The sequence below is a fragment of the Python bivittatus genome, unplaced genomic scaffold, assembly GCF_059951505.1.
Source record: "Python bivittatus isolate LINGU-HERP-01145 unplaced genomic scaffold, Pbiv_v1 ctg000020_np1212, whole genome shotgun sequence".
NCBI lineage: Eukaryota > Metazoa > Chordata > Lepidosauria > Squamata > Pythonidae > Python > Python bivittatus.
Genome location: NW_028277030.1, coordinates 70,500,258 through 70,525,347, shown reverse-complemented (window position 1 = coordinate 70,525,347; position 25,090 = coordinate 70,500,258). Strand labels below are relative to the sequence as shown.

At 37.8% G+C, this 25,090-nt stretch overlaps 1 long non-coding RNA gene across 2 annotated transcripts; it reads right to left on the bottom strand.

Annotated features, from left to right (window-relative positions):
* Nucleotides 1-2,717: 2,717 nt before the first annotated feature.
* LOC148217086 (uncharacterized) lies at nt 2,718-22,890 on the bottom strand. Of its 2 annotated transcripts, XR_015796197.1 has the most exons (5): nt 22,742-22,890; nt 22,414-22,624; nt 16,482-16,649; nt 15,249-15,398; nt 2,718-6,190 (listed from the first exon to the last, which is right to left on the bottom strand). It is a non-coding gene; the product is annotated as an uncharacterized LOC148217086 (long non-coding RNA). The 2 variants fall into 2 exon arrangements; XR_015796196.1 differs by lacking the exon at nt 22,742-22,890 and having other exon boundaries at nt 22,414-22,720.
* Between the last annotated feature and the right edge of the window lie 2,200 nt (nt 22,891-25,090).

Sequence of the window (25,090 nt, the reverse complement as noted above, 5' to 3'; positions counted from 1 at the left end):
TGGATTGGCTTATAGATAAGGGATGTGATATGGGATGAAGAGATATCTGTTCAACCTTATAAGGGTGAAGAATTATTAAATTTGTTTATACTTGTGATGAAAGGTGGAAGTCACTTCTTTATATACGTATTTCTTTTCTTTTTCTTTATTATATTCTTTCTTTTCTTTTTCTTCTTTCTTTTTCTTTTCCCTGCACTTTTTATTCTTTCTTTCTTTCCATTCATTTCCTTAAGTTTAGTTTGTATTAATTTCTACTATTGTAATTAAAATTCTTAATAAAAATATATTAAAAACAAAATAAAACAAAAATACAACACAATCATATTCAATAATCTTAAACTTGCTGTTTCAGTCCACAGCCGTATCATTTGCAATTAAGGATTTTTATAAAATGGAGGGGGAGGTTTGAAGTAGTAGTCCCAGATTAAGCATGGAGGGGATCCCATCAAAAATATGATCCAGTATTTGAAATGATCAGATGGATCAATATATTTAATTCTAAGCAATACTACTAAACTTTTAATATACAATCCCAAGATTATTTCAGCATTTTGTGATTCCCAGCATACTCCCCTATACTAAACTATTGACTTCAACAGATTAAAAAATGGAGAGAAAAATTACATTGAGTAGGATGTACTGAAAATGAAATGGAACGGTGGGGGTTTAGATGAAATTAAAATTCTGCTCATCCAGGTTTCTTGGAGTCCTAAGAAAACCCTGCTTGTGAGGATCTGAAAACCTGCAAAGTGACTGTCTCTGCTACCAGCCCATGGGGAGTCCCTGAATGTCAACAACCTTTGCAACACAACTTCTGCCATGACAGCAGCTTAACTCAAATAATGAGACACCTTTTATTTATACCTTGATTAAATCAGCACTCAGCAATATATTTACCCTTAATTGGGTTAGGTAACTCATTGGCTGAGACATTAGATTATTAAGTTATAATGCTACATGCTCATTCCATAGGCATGTTGATAGATGACCTATTGTGTGGCCATAGATATTAGTGACACTATTATATAAATCATGCATCAAATTATATCTAGTGTGAGTCCATTTAAATCAACAGAATTCTACAAAGGGGACACACAATTTTTTAAAACAAAAATCTTGTTTGATTTGACAATACAGGGAAGTTTCAGGAGAGCAGAATCCTTTTTCCTGTATGAATGTTGACTACACGTTTTCTTTCCTCCTGTCAAAGAAATCCTCCTGTTATTAGAAAACAGCATGTATATAATAGGCTGAAAACCTTTATATGACATAACTTTTTATGTACTTTGCATTTTTTTCCCCACAGAAACTTTCTAATACACAAGGCTGATTGGTATGGCCTGAATTGACATGGTCCAAGGCTGTTATAAACTGGATGAAAAAAGAATAAAAAACTTGAACACAAAAAATAGCATTCTAAATAGTAAGCTGAGCTCTTATTGATATTTTGTCTTCTGTAATATGGATTTATTTTTATAAATAGTAGGTCTACTCAGGTAGGCAAGCCTTATATGAAATGTAGACCAGAATGCTAGCTTCTCCTATACTTTTCTACTACAATTGCAAATAACAATAAAGGAGCAAATATAATCAAGGAACAAGCAATGTTTTAGCATTCATTCAAGAAGTAGGTATAAACAGCAGCCTAGAAATGAAATGTAATTAATTCATATTTAATTAGACAATAATGAATTATTTCCCATTCTTCTGAACCCAATCTTTTAAGTAGAATAATAGAATCACAGAATTGTGGAGTTCGAAGGGATCCCAAGGATTATCTACTCCAGCTGTCTGAATTGTGTGGGAAAACCTATTAAGCCAGCCCTGAGAGTTGGATTTAAGTGTCTTAATTAATTATAACATCCAATTTAAGGACATAATTACCAGCCAACGTTACTCCCTAATTCATTCATAAATATGAGAGTACACAGAAGTTTCAGTGCTGTTGCTTTGCAAACAAGTATAATTACAAGGTTTTGGATATATGCAAACATACTTATACCCACATCCTAAATTAAGAACAAATTGTGCTATGATATTTTACTTCAGATTTTTTTATTTAGGATTCCCTGCCAAAGAAGCAGAAAATGGTGCATTCTGTTGATAGGACAAACCCAAGGAATTCTGGGAGTTATAGTCTAACGTACTTGGAAGACAGGCACCAAGGTGAAGAAAGCTGCGTTCAAGAAATACCACCATAGAGACATCAGTCAAAGAGACATGTCCCCATGTTTTTCTATTTTTTTCGAATTGGGAAATCCTAAATGCATATATAGAGTTCTCCATTAAAGTCCCTCTTCAGTCCTTGCACATATAAAACTTTCATGAAGCACTGAGGCTTCTGAATCACAACCATTATCCTGAGATTTCCTCTATTATAAATTCAGGATGAAAGGGATGAAATAGATTCAGTGAGTCATCTAAGCCAGTTTATACCGAAAGAAAAACTAGGGAGCTTGAACAACTTTTTCTTAAAACCTGTTTTTTAAGAAAACAGGAGAAGCTTTAGAGATGCATTTCTTTATGTGCTGTAGAATTGTCCCAAAGCTGGGGGAACAGCAGATGGGAGATCTAAGTGTTCACCGAACCTCAGATGTTTGAATCGTGGCAATAGTTCCTACTTACATAGTGTTTTTTTTTTTTTAAGGATTTCATATATAAAGTTTCTCTTTCTCAGTCAGGACAAAAAAAATTGTGATCTGTTGTGGGTTACTCAATCTGTAACGAGGAATTTACAGATGAAACCCTCTACGTACTAATTCTGATACTGGTAGCCATGGAGGCTTCCCTTTATTTTAAATGCCATATTAAAGGGTGGGGAAATTTCAAGAAAAATTAATGTTTCCCTGTTTGGGTATGATAGTCCTGAAAATTTAGCTTTAGAAAGAGAGGGGATTGGATGCATTTAATTATCTTATAGGTTGATCAAATCTTTAACACAGAAATCAGCATGCATAGAAAGTGATAATTAACTCATTTTTCTTTGCCCCCTAAAAGGTGTATTTAATCCATAGTCATGAATCTAATTCTAACATAATGATGAATATAACTGATATTTCTTGGAAAAACAACGGGCGTATCTGACAAATGTAAGAAAAACATACAGAGAATAGTAAACAATATGTAACTACTTTTGAAGTAATGGAACAATAACCTCTGTTAGGTTCATTTTTCATAGAGATGTTCCCAAATGTTTTGGAATTGTGATAAACCACGGGAAAGTTCAGCAGCAAATTGATCTACCGGTGGATTCTGATCTTCCTCCACCTCCTCTTTCTGGCCTCTTTGAACTTTGCTGTTTTTCAAGTGGAAAAAGACTGCCATTGCAAGGCAGAGGTGTTTTAATAACTTGCCAGGCTAGCCTGGCACAAACACACTGTCCTACCTTTATTCTCAGTTAATCTTGTTGTGTAAATCAGTGGATTTGCTCTTTCTCTGCAGAGGAGACTGAATGTTCTTGGCAGATGGATAGGTGAGTCAGGCGTGAGTCAGAGGTGTAAGCAAACTTGTTAAGGACCTGATAAGCACCTCCTGTGTGGCCATGGGTTGTAGAAATCCCTCTTTCAAGCCAGTTCATACCTGAATGCAAGAGTATGCATGCAACATTTGCAAAAATCCTCTCATAAAATCTACCAAAGCAGTGAGAAGCCATACTCTCTCCAACCACCTTACTTCCCCATTCTAGTTCACAGAAGACTGACGGACTGCTCTTGTGTGAGAAAGAAAGTGATTTATGTTCATCTCCGTAGTGGCTTGAATGTGCTTAGAATGAAATATAGGTCTCATTTGCTAGGAAGAATAAAGATTAGATTACTTCTCATTAGTGTAGACCCATATTCATACATGTTATCTTTACCAAAAGTTAAAAATATATATTATCAAATATAATTCCTCCTTTCTATATATAGAAATATATCCAATAGAAGATAACGTATATAGCTCAGGGTTGAACTGTGGAGTCCTTGGTGCTCTCTGAGCTTGGTTGTTTGCTTGCAACAACCAACTCCATAGAAATATACGTAAAAGGTAGCATGGCAAAACAGTCAACATTTGATAGCAAATGAACAGTACTGTAGCAGGTTTTCAAATCATTGCTTGACCTATATCTGTGAATATTTGACATGTACAGTATTTGAATATTTAGAGATACAGGTGATAACAATGTTTGCTAATGTAAGAAAGGCAGCCATCAATATTTAACAGTGTATGCCAATGGACACCAGCAGGACCAAATATTGAACATTATCTGACAAGTGACTTGAAAGTTTCATACACTTTAGGTTCATTTCATCTGTGTCTTTCTCTAAGGAAAGCCAAATTTCAAGGTCAATTCTCAAAACTTAAATTAAGTGTTAAAATTCAAATTCAGAAGTGGTAATCTACAGGAAAATTTTGAAGGATTGTCAAGTTTTGTTTTACAAATTTTACAAAATTAAGGTGGGTTTTCTGGATATATAACATCAACGGAACTGAACTGATTCTATTTCATCTGATAGTGTCATGTGTCCTATCCCAGACCATAAAAGAAAGCATTAAGCTGGTGGCTTATAAAATGGGCTGAATTCATACATATGAAACTCTTGTGAATTCAGTGGTGCCATCCACACATCTTAGAATTACTAAGGTTGAGAAACACTGTTCTAGAGCATCTCTGATAGATAACCATCCAGCCTGTTTGAAGATATCTAGAGAAGGAGAAATCACCACTTTGTGTAGAACCTGTTCCACTAGCTGACAGTCCATATAAGATAAATGGGGTTAGACCAGGGCAGAGTTGAGTGGAACAATTAATGCAACCTTGGGGTGCATTAATAGGTACAATCTATCCTATTAATGCACCCCAAGATAGTATTTGCCTTTTTAGCAGCTGCATCATGCTACTAGCACGTTTAATCTGTCATCAACAAGGGCTTCAAGATCCTTTTCACATGTACTGTACTATTTATTGCCAACCCAGATCTCCCCCATCCTATCATCACAGGAGGGGAAAAGAAAAAAGGATGCAGATTAGCAGAACAAGGTTTTTTGCCAAGCTTATCGATATTTTTTTCCAAGATCAAACAGAATCCAATTTAGCTGGAGGCAAGTTTTAGAGAAATTATATTGACAGCAACATTTTATGGGTTGCAGTGCAATGGCCAAGGAAAAAAAAAAAGGCTCAGAAGAGATTTTGATTTGTTTGGCAGTGTCCACCTGCATCACCTTTGAACATGAAACTTGATGTTTTAAATTGTTCTGTATTCTCATGTATGCTTTGTATTATGCTGGCATCTACAGCAGGTCACATTCAACTGGATGTTTCTCCTTTTACTCCAGACACATAATTATCTATAGAAGCCTGCCATATACCTGTATGATTCACCTTTATTTCCATATACAGCTAAGCTATACATTTTATATACAACGTCCTCCTGTATTTGCATTTGCATGCACCTTTTCCTAACATATGCATTTTTGTACATAACTAATATACAAAATATAAGTGTTTTCTGATCTGCACATTAACATATGTCGGTGGTGTGAATTAAGTAGGGTTATTTTAAAATGCACATTATATAACATCCTCTGTACCATTTATACATACATAAAAGATCATTGGGGATAATCAGTAGTAAGAATACGAGCACACACATTGTACATTCATATGCATGTGTGCACAAACAAGCACGCACAGTAACATGAATAACAGCAGGTGGTTCAGGACTGGAATGCGGCAGATCCCAAAGTGTCAACTGTGATTCTGATGGACTAGCTCAGGTAATCCAGTCAGACACCTTCCAGATTCCCAGAGGGAGCAAGATGAAGCAATATAGCTCTCAGCCATCAGCTGCTCAGATTGAGAAGCCAAGCCAGAGATTGTCCTAAGAGATCTTACCAGGGCTCCTCTTGGCTTTGCAGGTTACCTGATTCAGATGGATTACAATCTCTTCCTAATGCTGTTATGCTGCAAAAATCAGGCTTGTCCTTCTCCCATCCTGCTATTGCTCTAGTAATATACTAAGGCTGCTGGGAGATTCTTTGGGTCAAGCTCCTGGGCCTTATTGTGCATCTTCTCTCTTTTTCTGTGTATGTATGCATGGAGACGAACACCCGCTTTGATGGTTGGATAATGTGGAATCTTTTATGAACAAATAGTACACTTGCATTCAGCTAGATCTGGTCCAGTCATTACACACGTGCATATTTCTCTCTGTTGGGAGATAAACAGAATCGTATTTTTTAGGAGAGTCATTAAAAGGTCCTACAACAAGAACATGCAATAGGGTCATGTCACTGCTCAGGACTTGACCTAGCAGTGCAAATATTTTACTTTCATGCTTGTTGCATGAGGAATGGAGATCTTAACCGAGAACAGGTGATTTACTATGACATTGGATGGGGAGGATGAGTCTTTGTTCATTTCCAGTTATAATAATATGCATATGTATTGTGGCTGTTGGTCAGTGCATAAGAGTTTGGTGGGGATTGAAATAAATTCATGTATCTGCCAAAATTTCCCCTGCTATATAATTCTAATAAATTGGTTTGTGGCTCACTTCCAAAAAATATAGTCTTGGAGGGGACTCAATATTTAGCTGGAAGTGGAAGCACAGAAACTCCATTTTATTCCCTACTCCCTATTTCACTGAACAGAAACTTTAGGCATGCAATCTGAATAGTGTAGGCTATCTTAGTATACTCATGCAAACAGGGATCCATAATATGGTTGTTTGGTTCTAGTTGAGTGTGTTATGTAAAGCCAACTATTGCGGTTTGTAAACCTGGGTTCATGACTTGAAGCATGTTCCCATCTCTTCTCTGCCTACCTGAAAAGATTTTCAAAAAGTTTATGCACAGAGTGTACTGTCTGATTTGATCACAAAAGGAGTCCTAATAATGTAAAACAAAAATGAAACAGAACTTCCAGAATGTCACAATTATGTGTCTGCACAACATGTGTGATGATATGAAATAATTACATAAATGATACACGCATTCAAGGCTTCATAATTTATGCTGTACTCTGCTAATTTTAGTGACGTTATTTTAAGATGAAGACTGCCATTTTAACAATGTTAAACATAGCCTGGAACAGCACATAAGGAAAGTTCAGAGAAGGATGGGAGAAGATGATGAAGCTGAAGGCGGGAGAGAGGAGCCAGAAGCAAGCAGTTTGGGAAGGACAAGATGAGGTTCTAGCAGAAGGGGAATTGGGGTGGGGAATCAGGTACCACATCTTAAACCCTGGGGGGCTGCAAACTGTAGGTCAATGCCTTATTATGTATTGGTGTTCACTCTTAAACATAAAGCATGATGGAAAAGATTGGTTTGTAACACCCGCAGTAGTACATGTTTAGCTGTGGAGCTGGGACTTCATTATGTGCCTCTCTGATCTGCTCCTCTTCCACACTCCATGATGTTTCCTAATGTGTCTGCTGCAAACATTCTTGCTGAACAAAGTAGCTTCAGATCACATGATGCTCTTCACTTGATATTGGCCCTGGCATGCACTGTTTTTCTCTATATCTTTCGAAATTTGGAATCAGAGGGCTGCAAGGCAGAATTGGGGGATGGGGGGACACTTCTGCCATAAAGAGAATCTTAATTGAAGACCCCTAGTGGCTTTTTACTTTCTTTGTATTATTGTTCTAATAATCTATTTATTTGTTTTACTTGTTTTTAAGACCAGAATTTCTTTACTCTGTCTCCAATAGTTGATTGACATCCAAACAACAATTACTCCAAGGATGCAATAGCAGTAACATCTTTAAACTTTAAACCTTTTAAACTAACAAACAAGGACTCAGTGTGGACTGAGTAGAGAGTGGGGAGTCCATATAGAAAAACCAGGCAGGTTGTTAAAAGTAAAAGAAACAGGAACAATAAAAATAAAAGACTGAATTATCACTCCCAGAGAGAACAATTCTTCTTCTTCTTTTTTAAAAATCTCTTATAAAAATTCAAGCACAAAAATTTATGAGAACAGTATGTACTACTTTCTTTCATACCCAAGGACATCATCATCATGATAGTCTACTGATTCTCTGTGTATTTAAGTGTTCAATAAAGCTCTAGCTAAGTATGTGATATTGCTGCTATTTGTGTGGTGTTAGCATGCTTTAAAAAAAAGAGTGATCTTTTCTGGCTGTTCAGCTTTTTTTAATATATAGCATGTAACTCACCACAGCTCTGACTATTGCTGCTATCCTTTCACAAAAAAGTCAAGATGGCAGCTGTGATGGAAAAATAATAAAATAAAGTGGGACACTCCCCCCCCGCCTCTCCTGCAGCAAAATCTTTACTCCCCCCCCCCCCTTGCCTCTCCTGCAATCTCTTTTCTCCACTTCCTTCTGCCATTCTTTGCTCATGCAAAACAGGATCAGCTCTAGGCTATTGCATGACCCAAGAGTGACCATGTTCCACTGCCAAAAATAGCCCTCTTAATGCTATCATACTGAAACAATGGGAGGGCCATCACCTGCCTGCTTAAAGGTTTTTACAATAGAAGAGCCATTTATCCCCCATTTAACACCTATCCAAACCTATCCTCTAATCAGATCCCTCAGATTTCCTGCCTCTCAACCTCAAAAGTGTATAAATTCTATGCTTTTCTATTGTTCAGGGTCCCTCTTTCTTGAAAGCAGACACCCAATGATCATTGTAATAAACACGGTTCTTCTCCTCAGCATTGTGCTCCTGTCTTTGGCAAAAATTCCATGGCACAGCCATGACAGTACGATCGAAATTCCTCCTGTTTTTAGGTGCCTTTTTTTATGGGCTTTTATGGCACTGTCATGGCTGCCATTTTGACTTTTTTAACCATAACCTGTAGACATCACTGAAGAGCATTCTTCTCAGGCTGGCCATGAACCACAAATTCTGAAAGAAGCAGCCCACAACAGAGCAAGATCAACTATTTCTAACCTATGCTATTTTTGATATCTTTTTGCTCTCTATTAATTGCACTATATATAAAGCTATATGTGCCAGTGTAAAGTCAGGTGTAAGGAAAAATGGACACTCCCACTCTTGCAGACAAATCTAAAATCATACCAATCATGCTGCGACCCATTCATGCACATCAACTTTCTTCCATGTTGTTCTTTTGTTGAGATCAGTGAGAAAAAGAGAAGCTATAAATAGAATTAGTATCTCCCAGTGCCAAAGTTTCAGATTGCTTCTGTCACCAGAATAGTAATAATAATAATAAAGCGGCCATCAATACTCATGATAGAGAAACAAGAGGGTGATAATCTATGACCCATAAACCCAACCTATGTTACAGCAGCTAAAGACGCTTTGTTCTATTGGATGATACATACTTGGATTCCCAGTCTGGGTTATTCTGACTAAGCTACTCAAGGTCACCGTGAGCTTCTGTGGATTAGCTTGCCAAACTTGGAAGATTCATAATATATTTTCCACTGTTACTGAGGTATTGCCCTGTAGAACAGGAGACCTCACATACAGAGAACTCCCTTGCCATAACCATTTACTCCATCAAATATAATGAAATTCAAAATTGAGTCAATGGAAAATTTAGAGGAGTAATTTGTGCGCAGCTGTACACAGTACCACTAAAGTGTACAGCCTGGTGCTAAACTCATGGACTGGTTCTTAAAAACCATTGCTGAATTATAGATTTCAGATTTTTTTCTTCAAGGAGTAGAATTGATTTGCTCTCTCTACATGGTACCTATACTTTTCTTGGCAGTAAATCACTCTGAATTTCAGACTGACATATAATTATTTCTACATGGACACAATATATATTTAGGATGGGAAAAAAACTGAGGAACAAAAATTCAAGATATTTTCTCTGGAAATTTGGTGCAAGGAGCTTTTGAATGGTTTAAAATCACTAGAATGAGGGGGGGGGATCCTCCCATAAATTATTTAAAATGAATTATTCCCAGAGAGTATCAGAACTTGATTTTGCCATTTTTTTGTCCTAGGATCTATGTTGAGCTTTTTCATAAACAAATTTGCAAGTGCCATTCTACATGGAATGAGTTTATGCTACTCCTTATATAGCAATGGCTATAGAAGGAGCTGCATATGCACTGAAATATGTTTTAAATCAACATAAGTTTTGATATAGAAATACAAATGTAATTTGACATAATTTGTAAAGATCAGGTCATGTGGTGAGATTACCTTTACACCTAGTATACATATATACATACACTGTGTACGTGGTTTTGTATATTGTGTGAACCCAGTCTGAAATTACATACACTTGGCTTTCAATATGCACATTTAAAAAAGAAATGCCCTGTTTTCAAAGAGTTATCAAATTTGTAGAGAGTTATGTCAATTCAATATAAAATGTTACCTAAAGGGCTTAGTTTTGTGTGTGTATGCACATATATAAAATCAGTATTTCCATTATAACCTTAAATTGGTCTTTGCTAACCACAAGAGGCAGTCAAGACTAAGGATCTCTTCTTCCCCTAAAAATTTTGGCATACCTTCCTCCTCCGAAAAAATGCAAAGCAAAACTCCAACTCTCCAAAGGAATTTTCCATAAGACAAAAGCAACAATAGAAAATGATGACCTTGGGATGGCGCCAGGAAGTCAAACAGTTTGACTATTGTGTAGAAGCACAGCTGACTTTTGCATAGGAAGCAATCACAGCTGATTAGATATTACCAATTCCTGCCTTTACTTTTTTTCCTGCTCATTGGCTGCTTTCCTTTGCTGTCCCTTGTAAAAGTGAAAGTGTCTTGAGTGTGAATGTCTCCTCCATATTGTGTATTAACTAGATCCACACTTCCATGAACTAAGGTGTAACATGTTTTTAACTATACCATCCTTGATTTATAGAATCTCCTCTAGGAATTAAAGAGAGAATGTATTTAAGTTTATTATACCACACCTATTTAAACACACACACACATATAAACACACACTTGTGTAGAATTGTAAGATTCTCCATAGTTACATGTTTGTGTCTCTACTAAATGGAAAACATGTACAATGGGGCAAAAAAGTATTTAGTCAGCCACCAATTGTGCAAGTTCTCCCACTTAAAAAGATGAGAGAGGCCTGTAATTCTCATCATAGGTATACCTCAACTATGAGAGACAAAATGAGAAAAAAAATCCAGAAAATCACATTGTCTGATTTTTAAAGAATTTATTGCAAATCATGGTGGAAAATAAGTATTTGGTCACCTACAAACAAGCAAGATGTCTGGCTCTCACAGACCTGTAACTACTTCTTTAAGAGGCTCCTCTGTCCTCCACTCGTTACCTGTAGTAATGGCACCTGTTTGACCTTGTTATCAGTGTAAAAGACACCTGTCCACAACCTCAAACAGTCATACTCCAAACTCCACTATGGCCAAGAGCAAAGAGCTGTCGAAGGACACCAGAAACAAAATTGTAGACCTGCACCAGGCTGGGAAGACTGAATCTGCAATAGGCAAGCAGCTTGGTGTGAAGAAATCAACTGTGGGAGCAAGAATTAGAAAATGGAAGACATACAAGACCACTGATAATCTCCCTCGATCTGGGGCTCCATGCAAGATCTCACCCTGTGGGGTCAAAATGATCACAAGAATGGTGAGCAAAAATCCCAGAACCACATGGGGGGACCTAGTGAATGACCTGCAGAGAGCTGGGACCAAAGTAACAAAGGCTACCATCAGTTACACACTACGCTGCCAGGGACTCAAATCCTGCAGTGCCAGACGTGTCCCCCTGCTTAAGCCAGTACATGTCCGGGCCCGTCTGAAGTTTGCTAGAGAGCATTTGGATGATCCAGAAGAGGATTGCGAGAATGTCATATGGTCAGGTAAAACCAAAGTAGAACGTTTTGGTCTAAACTCAACTCGTCGTGTTTGGAGGAGAGAGAATGCTGAGTTGTATCCAAAGAACACCATACCTACTGTGAAGCATGGGGGTGGAAACATCATGCTTTGGGGCTGTTTTTCTGCAAAGGGACCAGGACGACTGATCCATGTAAAAGAAAGAATGAATGGGGCCATGTATTGTGAGATTTTGAGTGAACACCTCCTTCCATCAGCAAGGGCACTGAAGATGAAACGTGGCTGGGTCTTTCAGCATGACAATGATCCCAAACACACTGCCCGGGCAACGAAGGAGTGGCTTCGTAAGAAGCATTTCAAGGTCCTGGAGTGGCCTAGCCAGTCTCCAGATCTCAACCCCATGGAAAACCTTTGGAGGGAGTTGAAAGTCCGTGTTGCCCAGCGACAGCCCCAAAACATCTCTGCTCTAGAGGAGATCTGCATGGAGGAATGGGCCAAAATACCAGCAACAGTGTGTGAAAACCTTGTGAAGACTTACAGAAAACAGTTTGACCTCTGTCATTGCCAACAAAGGATATATAACGAAGTCTTGAGATGAACTTTTGATATTGACCAAATACTTATTTTCCACCATGATTTGCAAATAAATTCTTTAAAAATCAGACAATGTGATTTTCTGGATTTTTTTCCCCATTTTGTCTCTCATAGTTGAGGTATACCTATGATGAGAATTACAGGCCTCTCTCATCTTTTTAAGTGGGAGAACTTGCACAATTGGTGGCTGACTAAATACTTTTTTGCCCCACTGTATTATTCTGAGGGCTAGGGAGAAAAAGAGATTCAACCTCAGATACTTGAAATCATTCCAGCAATTTGAGAGGAAATATTTCTAACAATGTTTCTCCAAATCAATCTTGAGCAAAGTTACGTGTGGCGAATTCTTATTAAATCCTATGAGAATTTGTACTGAGGAGACATACATAACAGAGGCATGCAAATCCCTATGTTTTTCCTCATCCCCAAAGAGGAGAGAATGTACTTTTTAAATTTTGACGTGCATGTTTATCTAAATCATATCAATCTTTTTCCCAGTATGACGTTCTTATTGAATAAATATTTTTAAAGCATTATTTCTAGTAGTTCAATTTTAAAAACAGGGTACTATGAAAATGATTCACTGTGTGACTATATAGAAAGTTTTTTGAGAGATATTTAATACCAAATAAAATGAACTGTTGGAGGAATATTTTACTTCCTTTACAATGATTGTTAGTAGAAAATGACTTCAATAGGAACAGCTCCAAGTGAGGCACAAAGGAAGTAACTACTGTTTGTAGAGTCTGCCATTTTGAATTTCCATAATTTCAATCCCATCACTGAATAGGCTTTCTGGGAAAAGTAAAATGGCAACCACTCACAAAAATATTCTACCTCATCCCAGAAACATAACTGAAGCAAAACTGTTGATTTTAAGATGAGTGAAAAAGCTGAACATTTGTCATTTTGGCACTGCCCTTGAGAAAAATACTATAGGGAATATAAATAGCATAAACAAATGAGATCCAGCTGCCCAGTTCAGCCATCACAGATCCGAAGTCCTGAAAACTCCTGAAACAAGTCAATGTTATACTAATGTAGGCTTTCACAGCCAGCATCTGTCGGGCAGTGTTGAGCCTCAGGATTTAGTGACCATGGTCTAGACAATAGATTTCCTGACATTTTGCCAGCAACTGTGGCTGGCATCCTCAGAGGCAAGGTGGCCTGTTTGACCAACCCTCACTAACCTGCACCAATCAAAAGCCAGCTCAGCTAAACACCAATCAGAAGTCAGGTCACCTGGCTATAAAGACAAGAGTCCAGTCAATTCCTACTCAGTTGTCTGTGGTCTGCATAGCAGACCACCTTGTCTCCGAAGGTGCCAGCCACAGTTGCCAGTGATATGCCAGGAAATATGTTGTTTAGACCATGGTCATTAAACCTTGAAGTTCAATACTGCCCAAGTCAATGTTAACCTAAAGACCTTTTTAAATGTGGACATTTTCTCATTTGCCATCCCTATCAGCCAAAGCATATCCATATTAGACACACTATGATGAAAGACAGGCAGTGCTGAATTTTGTAATTTTCTTGTTTCTACATATTGTAAGGATGTTGATTGTTTAAATAACTGCCTATTTTATGTTATAGATGGCAAAAATAACATAAAACAGGCAGTGTTCAATACCTCTTTGTCTAAATACATCCAAATAACTGTGCTATTTCTGTCTTCTGAACATTTAAGAAAACCCCATTTGCAACATAGTGAGTATTCAGATTGGGTCGGTGCTTTGCAAATGAGCTTGCCTAGATGGCTTACTTGCATGCTATCAGAGCTGCAGGCTTCAATTAGCAAAGGAGACATAATAGTTGCTTAAGTTAATTTTCCACCCATGCAAGAATACGTGGAATTAAAAGGCAGCAAAAAACTCAGTTTTTTAAAAATCTCTTTATAAGTCTCAGCTTGTTGCAGGGGTTAGATGACCATGGCAAAATTTGTCCATGCTGTCACTGGGAGTCAGGCCCACTCTGATGGTACCTAACTAACAAACTTGCAGATATGTAGACCAACTTTTATTGTTAAGTTGCGATGGTACATTATCTCAGAATGTAAGATTTCAAAAGGCAGAAAATAAAAACAAACTGTAATAATCAATATAAGTAGGCAGAAACATTGGCTGGGCTCTTAGACTGAGAAAGGAGAAAATCACTGTCTCCCAGGGGGCCTCTTATGAAAAGCCATGTTTTGACTATGGTAACTCCACAGCATTGATCAGCCATGGTGACTGACAGGGTTGGGAGCAGGATCCCACAGGCCAGTTTAGCCTAGGTCCTGCCAACTGCTGAGTCTTTTACACAATCACGGGGGACGAATCTGGCTCTGGGAAAGCTCTTTGGCTCTGACAACCATAAAAAAAATTCTTTTTCCCAGTAGGAGGATTTCCATGCTATTATACTGCAAGCTTGTCAAGTCTTATTGATTCCTTATAACGTAAATGAATGCCCACTACAGTGGGTTCTGACAGCTTTGTGGTTAACTCCTTTATAATGAGTGTTACAGAAGTAGCCATTAGTTTTTCAGTGTCACCACCTTAACTGGAGTTACACGTTATTTGTTTCAAAGGAAGTCCTTCAGCCATTTTGTTTTCTACAGGATATGTTTGTTACCAAATGAACACATTGAACGATGTAAAGAAAAAATTAAAAGTCCTATCATTTGACTTTTCAAAATTGATAACCTTGAAATGAAATATAATCAGCGATCATAAGAAACAATGCAGAACCCTAACATTGGTAATGATTCCCTTTGAATTGGAAGCTTTGCTTCAAAAATGTTCAGCCTGCTTAATTTCAGCTAAAAAAAGGAAAGACACACTAAAATCAGAATTGACCCATGATGATTATATGAACCTATCATGGTTTGTTTTTTTTTGTCAACAGTATTGAAAAGCTCTCTACCTTCTTTTGTGCATTTTTTTGACTTCTCATCTGGCCTACAGACTTCACCTTGGCTTTTTTGATTCCCGCTCTGCAGACGCTCCTGTTGACTAACCAGTCAATGATTCGGACTCTGCTTTTCATTAAAGCATTCTTCCTTTCTTCAGATTTCTGTATGAGATTGAAAAAAAAGAAGTTGGAACCCATTCTGCCACAATTTTATTTATCTGACTACTTTATATACCACATGCTCCCAGCAAAGTTGTCCCATAGTAGCTTCTGATTGCTTGGACACCTGAAAAAAGTTGGGCTACTTTGATGAATAGTGAAGAGGTGCTGAGCTCATGTGAGGTCTCAAGCATTTCTGCCAAATAATTTTTAAAGCATGTTTTTAAATTTGAAAGCATTTAAATTTTTTAAAGCATGTTTTAAAGCTTTTGACCATGTTCCACATCAGCTGATATGGAATGTGGTGTGTGACCAAGGTGTGCCCGAGCCACTCAGAAAATAGGTCTAGATGCTTTATGTTAATACCAGCAGCTGAATGAAATGCACCACTGGCCCAACAGCTTTCCTATGAAAGTTGGCGTGCACCAAGGCTTGGCATTATCGCCACTGCTGTTCATTCTCACCATGGATACCATCATGCAAGATCTGTATCACAGTGCCCCCTGGGCCTTGCTCTACGCTGATGATGTCCTACTCGCAGCTACCACCAGGGAAGAACTGCAGTGCTGTGTTCAGACATGGAATGACCGTCTTAGCCAATTCAGTTTGCGCCTCAATATAAGAAGACTGAGTATCTAGAGACTACCTCGAGCACCTACATGATCCAGGTCAGTGGCAAAGATCTAGTGAAGACAAACCCCTTCCATTATTTAGGATCCTATCTGCAAAGTAACAGCAGCATTAATGAGGAAGTACACGTGAGGGGGAATTCAATATGGCTACGGTGGAAGGAGATCCCTAGAATGCTCTGCGATAGGCGCATGCTCAATTCACCTAAAATTGAAAGTGTATAGAATGACGGTCTGCCCAGTTGCACTGGATGGTGCTGAGTGATGGCAAACCACCAAAAGGGAACACCCTCTACATGCCATGGAGATGTGTATGCTCTGTTGGTCATTAGGCGTCTCCCTTCTCAACCACATCAGCAATGATACAGTCCGGCAGCAGATGGGTGTTGCACCAATAACAGAGAAAATGTGGAAAAAATGCCTACAGTGGCATGGCCACGTTGTCTGTACTGCTTACCATTTTAACACCTATGGCAAATGCCTGTGTGGAAGGCCAAAGCAAAGATGGCAGGACACAATTAACATGGATATAAAAATCACCCTGTTGGACCTAGTTGTTTCATTCGATCGCAGGAAATGGCATTTGTTGATCTGAAAAGCGGACCCTTGCACCTGTGGGAAAATGCTAGGATGGAGAAGGAGAAGGAGAAGGAGAAGGAGAAGAAGAAGGAGAAGGAGAAGGAGAAGGAGAAGGAGAAGGAGAAGGAGAAGGAGAAGGAGAAAGAGAAGGAGAATTATTTTTAAAACATGTATAAATCGACTAATCAGATCTGGTTCTACTTAATTTTTTTGAGATTCACCAAGATGGGCTAGGTATTGCCACCTGGGCTCATACTTCTTGGTATTGCCAAAAGAATGCACGCTAAAGATTTTTAAAGCAGAAGTGCTAATGTCAAAGGGACCATATTTATTTTAAACTGAACTCTAAAAATAAACCCACCACTTTGCCACAGATATATGATGAGCACAGTACAGGCAGGCTTATTCCTGTGATGTCACCATGAAATCCAGTGCTTACAAAATATGTAAAGACTTTCATTTGATGCTTTTCCTGCACTGCCATATACAGTATCTTAAACAACAATAAATATAGAATACCTTGGAGAAACTCTCCCAGAGATGTAACAGCTACTTATTTATGACATGACAAATGCTCCTGAAAACTAGTAGGTCTTCCCTATAAAGCTTGGGGGATGACAAAAAGGCACTCCAGAAGCTGATATATAAATATTGCAATACCAATCCTGTCACGTGATATAAGTTCATTTAATAATGAGGTCAATATGCAGTTCATCTTCCCATTTTCTAGTCAATAATAATTTAAATTAGCATCCTTCCACAGTCCAAGAAAGATCCATTCTTTACCCACTAATTAGCTATCCCCTTTTCCCCAGTGCTGTGCCATAATAATGGGCTTGAGCAGAACAACCTGCAACATTAAAAACAAGTAAGAACAAAAAATAATAGTAACCAAGAGTAAAATCAATAACAAGAAAGTGTTACCTTTATTTCACTCCTGCTTTTCTTGTGGAGAGCCTAAGAATAATCAATAAAATTCAGAAAGATAGAAAAGGCCTAGGAGGGAATCATTACCAAGAGTTGCTGATAGATATAGAGAAAGATAGGGAAAGAGATAGTTAAACTTAATTTGGTGCTATTAAAAAAAAACAGCATTTTAAAATGAATCATACTCAAAGCAAGTCCTTTAACAGTGTTTTGTCTTTCTAAATAATACAGAGATGAATTAAATAAAGAAAAGGAGGAGAGTCCATATTATAAAACAGAAATGTCTACATCCATTTGAAAAGATTTCTATTATTGTTCCTGCTTATGCTTATTACATCCAACTTAACTTATAATATAAAATATACTGAATCTCCCTTTTGTTATATATGTGATGTTTGTGAAAAAAGATTGTGAAACGTCCTTACTTCTTTCCTTATTGCTGTAACGAGGATTCATTTAGCCATTTTAATTCCCTTCATACAGCAGAATGTTCCTTCCTTCTCTTTTCCTCTATCACACAAAGAAAACTCGATTGCTTTATGACCCTATTAACTGCAAAGATTCACTGGGAGTTGGGATTATTATTATTATTATTATTATTATTATTATTATTATTATTATTATTATTGCTGCCGCCGCCGCCGCCACCTGTCCTTTCAGCTTTTCTTCCATTCAGTGAAATTCTTGTGCTTGGGGCTTTGAATTACTTCTCCATCCATTCTGGAGAAGAACAAACGATCTTGCAGACCTGGGGCTGCGGGTTCCCACGTGGCCATCTCTTTTATTTCAAACCCCACTGGAGCCCCCTCAAACTACATCTGTGGTATAATTGTAGTGGCATAATAACTGAAAATCAGCGGAATGGTTTCCTGACATCTTGAGAAAGGAAATAAACATAAAATCTGTAGCAAAAGCCCTGAAGTTGATTTTACACAGTTAAAGAACAAAAAATCTCCCCTACTCAGTAATACTCAGTCTCCTATATGAAAAAAACCCTAGCCTGCCTATGGCAACGTCCCTGCCTATTGTGAAAGAGGGTGCAGTGAGGCCCTCACTGGATACAACCATCTTTGGTCATGATCATCCTATCTCTTGTACCAGTAATGGACAACCACATGGTCAAAGGCATCTTCCTACCAATGCCGGTCATCGTGAGTTCTTTTCCCCTGCCTAATTCTCTCATTCCAAGTGAAGAGCCAACCACTGACCAGATTGCCTTATACCAAGATAGATTGCCTGGTCTCACCCCATGACTGAGCCCACAGGGACACTGACCATCTATCTAGATCATTAGGACAATCACCGTCTGCCAGCAGCAGCTCAGGTGGGCAGTGGCAACAGCTTTTACTCTCAGATCTCTTCTCCCCTCTGAGAAACCCCAGCCAATACCAACAGTCAACACGACTACCATCTCCAATATACTTTCCCAGTCCCAATCCAATACTCATACTCTGAAAGATAGTCAAATCCAAATCTTCTGTCAGCTGTATCTGTTATTGGGGGCTCCAGTTCTCCAGTGAAGCTGCTCATGCACAACACCATCCCACCAGAGGCCTCCACCTCCTGTCACCCCATCCCTTTTCCTGGCGGTTCGGCCAATAATAGAGACTGCCATGTGTTGTTGCTGTTAATGTTATTAAAATTTCTACACTGCCTGACTTCCAGCAACTCTAGATGGTTAGTATCAATGTCCCTCTGCAGTTGCAACTCTACCAAGGAGCACAGCACAACCTCATTTGCCACTGCTGCCATGCCAAGCAAAATAAGTTACAACACTGGTAAGAACAGACAATTCTGTTCTTCCATACCAATAAGCTACCACCAGTTGCTTTCATCAAGGCCTTTCCTGGTGTTTCCTCTCCCAGCCTCCACTCTTCATATCAGTTCCAACTCTGGAGCTTCCTGATCTGGCTCTGTCCAAGCTGTTGTACCCACAAAGTCTGAGACCACTCCAAAACACAGCCAGCACATCTTCCAGTCTCCTTTTGGCTTCTCTAAATCAATATCCTAAATCACTCCAGCAAGAAACCCTCTGAGAAACCAACCACAGCCAGAGTCCATCTTAAGAAAAAAAAATCTGACAATAAATAAGAGTAATGGTTTAAAAAACATAAAAAGGCTAAAAAGAAAACACAGAATAAATGCATGTCGATGTGCTGTTTTATTTGACAGATTCCACTTTGTGCTCATGAAATCCTACTCTCCATGATGACAGCATAATTTTATGTTGCTGCATGTTTCATTCACTATGTGAAAAGCAGCCAACTTAACTCTGACTGAGAATTCTGAAGGTTTACCCTGGAGAAGTGATAATAGCAGAAAGCTGGAAGGATTTGTTTTGAAATAGGATCATTTTCTATTCAAGTACTGAAAGTACATGAGAACCCCTGATATTCTTTGCACCTGACTCCCCTTGGCTGAACTCAAAAACTAAATGATTTAATCCTAGGCTAAATCCTAGTGAATTTAATAGGTCTTACAGTTAGGTAAGCAATAAAATAGGAATTTCAGTTTATTTTTATGCATTTTAATTGCTATCAAGAAGAATGATTTGCTGCCAGGAATGGAACCTCCATGTTCTATGACAACATGCAGGTGGTCCCTGGGTTAAGAACACCCAGTTTAAGGATGACCCATAGTTAAGAACAGAGCCTATTGTAGCAAAATTTGAGTTAAATACACAATGATTTGAGTTAAATACACAATGGATTGAGTTAATTACACAATACTACTTATACAGTATTATACAACAATTCTGTTCTGGCTTACATACAAATTTGACTTAAGAACAAACCTTGGAAACAGAACTCTTTCTTAAACTGGGAACTACCTGTACTTCTGATTTAATAGATACTAATGCTAAGCAAAAGAAGATAGGCATCCTTGTCATGATCTACCCAAGGGTCTCCTCCAGTCCACATGTGAAGGATCAGCTTGGGACATTTGTAGACAATGTGCTTTCTCTGTGGAACTTGTCTTTGGACAATGAAGGTATTACTTCCCCTCTTTGAAACCTGTATTTGAAACCCATTCATATTAGTCCATCAGCTGATAGGCCTTCTGGCATATAGAGTTCAGGTGTGATGAGGTATTGTGTCTACTCTTCTTAGGCAAGTTTTGTAACCATCCATAGCATCCTTCTCCATGTGCTGAATTAAAGTTTCCATCATGGTAGCTGGGAAATACGAGCACTGAAGACCTCAGCATCAGGAAGGTAGCAGCTTGGTGAAGACACTTCTATAAGGATGATTTTTCAAGGGTCCTAGGATCTCCAGATGTTTCTTCGATGCAATATTTCACAAGCAGTTTCTTAAACAAAAGTCCCCATAATGCAATTTGGAATGTCATATCACATTTCTAACTTAGATTATGTCTCACCCAATGTATTTATTTTAATATATTTTTATACTATATCATCTCAAAGTGGTTTATCAAAAAATTGTAAAAACAGTGATATCAGTAGTGTTTATATTGTTTTAATGTATAGTTTTAAAGCAGAACATACTCTTTAAAAGTGTGGGAGGTAGGTAGGGAGGAACATTATGGAGAAATCATTCATCTAGCATTCATTTAGGGAGAGTTTGAGTGAAGAGAGAAATCTTCTATGGATACCTAAAATTGCAGTAATAGATGCATCCTGAATGTCAGGAGTGAGAACATCCCAGGTTACAGGGGCCACCACAAAGAAGTCCCCGCCTCCAGAGCAAGAAACTTTGGAGTTTTAGACAAACATAGAAGGCTCTCCTTCTTACTCAAAAGAGACCATGGAAGTATCTCAGATCTGCTGAGAGCATACCTGAAACCCAGCTACTGCAGTCTACAGGTCATACATACATATGATTTTATCTCAGCAGTATTTAAAACAAACATAGAATCTGAACAGGGCAAAACATTGGCTCCTTTTTTTAAAATGCTAGGATGTTTTCATAACCCTGGCCTATACAGTATTTGTATGCCTGGCACTCATTCATCAAAGATAAAAATGCATAGTGTTCTCCTAACTTTCAAGCTAGAAAAATGTTATGTAAACTGGCTGTAAATCTACAGCAGTTTTCTGACAGCTGAAGTTAATTCACATGTTTAAAATTTCTCTCAAGAGTAAAAACTCTAATGCTCAAACACTATCTAGTCTAGCTAAGCAGCAACACAGTTGTGCTATTTTTATGCTGTTCAATAGTGTATGCATTTGTGTGTCGGTCCCTAGATGCATTCTCACCTCTTCTGAATGGTGAGAAATTGCAGGGATAGCATTACTGGCTTAATTTCCTTAATGTACGAGTAGTATAGCTCTACAATATTTGCTTTGTCTAAAAGCATCAAAACAGAAAAGAAGTAGAACCAAACAGGAGGGGCAGGTATAAGGGCTTGTTAACATGAGGTACCTACTAAGGCCTGGTGACTGGGTGACTGAATGGTCAATTCTTGACATCCTCCCTCTTTTTAGGAGATTTTCTAAAGCCTTCTGGGCTACCATTGGCTGGGTAGATGGTTTCGAGTTGAATGGGTCTGAATTACTTAATTAAATGTAATGAATATGTATGTTATCATGGCCTCTCAACACATGGACACCTGAAAAGTCTGCCACATTATGTGAGGATAGAGGTAACAATCTGACGCTTGGGCTCCATTCAATTCCCCATTCCTCTTCTATGAAATTAACTTGAACAGCACCCATTAGTAGGTTCCTCTTTCACAGATTTGTCTATTCCCTGTATAAAACATGTTGGTTGTGGCCATCACTATATTTCTGGAGAGAGAAATTACATACATTAATCAGGGGCTTTATTCTTCATCTTATAGCAACCTACCAGAACCAAAAGAGAAACAGCAACAATACAACATCCTCATAACTCTGAGCCTTACCAATTAACCTTTGTTCTTACCTATTAAAAATGGTCTGTCAAGTTGATTAGCTCAACTGATTAATCTTGTGACTAAATTGATTGAAGCTTGCACCTCTCACACTTTTGAATATCATTCAATCTCATAATATGGTCTAGTGCTCTCCATTTATAATCCTGTGTCTGCCTTTTCTCTTGGAACAAAGAAGGGAAGGACATCAAGAAAATGCCGTTGCAGATGAAATCAGTATCACTAAGCAGAAAAAAAAAATAATATCATGAGATCTTTAGACGAAAGCCAATTTGAATGTACATTGTGTTTCAGAGCCCATTTCCTCTGCTCGGTAGATTTTGAAAAGGAACATCCCACCTGTGTCTGCCAAAACAAAGGAATGCTGCTGCCCACGTGATGTTATCAGTCCTTCCTGTGGTATGGCAACAGTATCCTGGTTGTTTTCTTGCACAGAATTAGTAATTGTTTTCAAGAGAGGAGTGACTCTGTTAGGTGGGATTTCATGGCATCTAGTTCAGTGGAAGTGGGTAGTGTTTGGAGGACACCCAGACACATGACACAGTTCTCTGGAAGGGGAGAAACCAAATATAGGAACACAGCCATCAAAGCCATTAGTGATCACAGAGTTTTAAGGCTGATTCGTAAGACGAAGCCTTTTAACATACTGAGGGAACAATTGCATCATTTAAGAAACTGTCTTGAACCTGGTATAACCTTGCTTAAAGCTATGTTCTTGATTTCAAAATCAAGACGGTATTCTGTTTTCTTGTGAATATACTGTAGCACCATATCTTGATCTCATGCCTTGCACTATACCTCAACTCTGCATGATTTTACAAATACAGCAATTTAAGCTGTTTCAAATGTAAAGATTTGGTTGAAATTTGCATTTGCAAGGCATTTTTCACAATTATTAATACCAAGAGAGTGTCAGAGGCATCTCAAAAGGTTTTATTTTGTATTACAAGAGGGAAATACTAAATAGTATATTTATTTTCAAGAAAATCCCTGATGGACCAGTTATAGGAACATGTGAGTTTACTTGATCCGGGGCTGAATTTGGTTTAACCAGGGTTATGGCTCAGTGCAGATCTTCTGCTGTACATGTTTTGAAAATATAATAACTCAGACCATGGCACTATCAGGAATTTCAGAAAACTGGTCTGGGGAAGACTCTGATTCAGTTTCCATGTATGGTTTTATTTGGAGAGCTATAAGATTTGAAGTAATAAATAAGTTATCTGTGAGCATCACATGTCTGAATGCTCTCTCAAAGCTTAAGATTCATAGGAAACACAGCAGAGAGACTGTATCAATATAAGGCATCTTATTAAATCTCAGGAGTAAAGGGGAAAAAAAATCTAACATAATAGATTTAGGATGTCAGGTGACTAGTTTTTCAGCTTGAATCTCTTAGGCTGTCCAATTATCTGCAAATAAGCACAGTATGACAACTTCTGAATAAATGTCCCTGCATAGGACTAAATTGAAAGCTTATAAGCCTTTTTGTTTTTCAGTCATTTCCAATATTTACATATTAGATTATACAATTCAAAATATAAGATCTAACAGCGAGATTTTTTAAAAAATTAGGGATCCTATAAAAAGGACATTCAGTTAATGGATAACAAGAGATTTATTTTCAAAGCAATTGAAGTTGTAGAAATTAATAAATACTATGGCCTGGGCTTCTGCACAGTTTATTTTTTTAATAGATCTGCAGGATGAAATATTGAATTTGTATTATTAACTGCACTAAAATTGATTTAACAATTATTGCTTGGGAAATGTAGTTTTGTAAAGGAGATTAAAACTATCAAACAAGCAAATGTTACCTCTCTTATTAACTTACTATTCCCAGGGTGTTTCTTGTAGCTGTTGCTGCTTGAAAAAGAAATTACAATTTAAGTGAATGAAACTTAAAATTTATTTATTTATTTATTTATTTATTTATTTGTTGTACATAAATTGTTCAGGGGTTATAACTACAGATTAAATTCCCCAGTCAGCCAGAAAACTGGTGAATAATTTTAGTTAGACTAAGTCATCTGTTTCAAATGTCAGTTTTCTTTCTATAAAATAGGAATCAGCATCTGTTTTGTTTCAGAGTTTTTAAAGATAAGACCTATCAGAAAGATATAAAGCAGCCACAGACTTGGTTAGTTAAGGAAGACTATAAATAGACCAACAAACCATATTAGTAGAATGTTTTATAGTTCTGTTGACTCATAGTCCTTTAAAGATAATAGATTTTATCTTTTTCATTTATTTAATGCCGGACTTGAGCATCAGATGTCATCACACAAATGTATTATTTCATCCCAATAAACATGAAATTGGATGTTTCCCATCAATTGAAATGTTTTAACTTCTGGTTACTACACAGTCCACCAAATAGGAGTGTAACTCATGTGTGCAATATGTGACAGGAATTATTTAGTTTCCCAAGAACAACATGTTATTTGATTAGAAGAACTGTGTAATAATGCCATAGCAACCTTTGTGAAAATAGTAACGAATGAATTGTGATAAAGGCAGTGTGTTATCTCCTGATAAGACTTGTCTTTTTAATAGAGAAAACCTTGCCAGTCTGGTCTGGCAGCCTGTAGACCATTCCATTCAGCTTCATGATTCACATTTTTCCATGCTGAAGCCAGTTTTTAAACTACTCATATATAGCCCACTCATCCAGGAACACTAATTGCG